Consider the following 204-nt stretch of genomic DNA (forward strand, 5'->3'; position numbering starts at 1 on the left):
GTAACGCCTAGCCATCACCGGAAAAGTGCTTCTATTTTCCTTCATTGGTCTCCGTCCAGAACAATGGGATCTGTTGATCTATTTCTTTAACTGTGTATGATTAATGAGTTAATGAACCACTGAAACGATTTTCAATCTTTGGTGTTCGATCGATCGATGTTAAAATCAATCAATATCAATAAATAAGGTATCTGTTGTATAACT

The 204-nt window shown here is 35.3% G+C and overlaps 1 protein-coding gene and 1 long non-coding RNA gene across 2 annotated transcripts in view; one reads left to right on the forward strand and one right to left on the reverse strand.

Annotated features, from left to right (window-relative positions):
• Positions 1–204, forward strand: part of cachd1 (cache domain containing 1) — a 93,441-nt gene that overhangs the window by 55,977 nt on the left and 37,260 nt on the right. The gene's annotated exons all lie outside the window — the stretch shown is intronic.
• LOC116695739 (uncharacterized) overlaps positions 1–204 on the reverse strand; it is a 21,391-nt gene that overhangs the window by 14,928 nt on the left and 6,259 nt on the right. The window lies entirely within an intron of this gene.

The sequence above is a fragment of the Etheostoma spectabile genome, chromosome 9 (genome assembly GCF_008692095.1).
Source record: "Etheostoma spectabile isolate EspeVRDwgs_2016 chromosome 9, UIUC_Espe_1.0, whole genome shotgun sequence".
Lineage (NCBI taxonomy): Eukaryota > Metazoa > Chordata > Actinopteri > Perciformes > Percidae > Etheostoma > Etheostoma spectabile.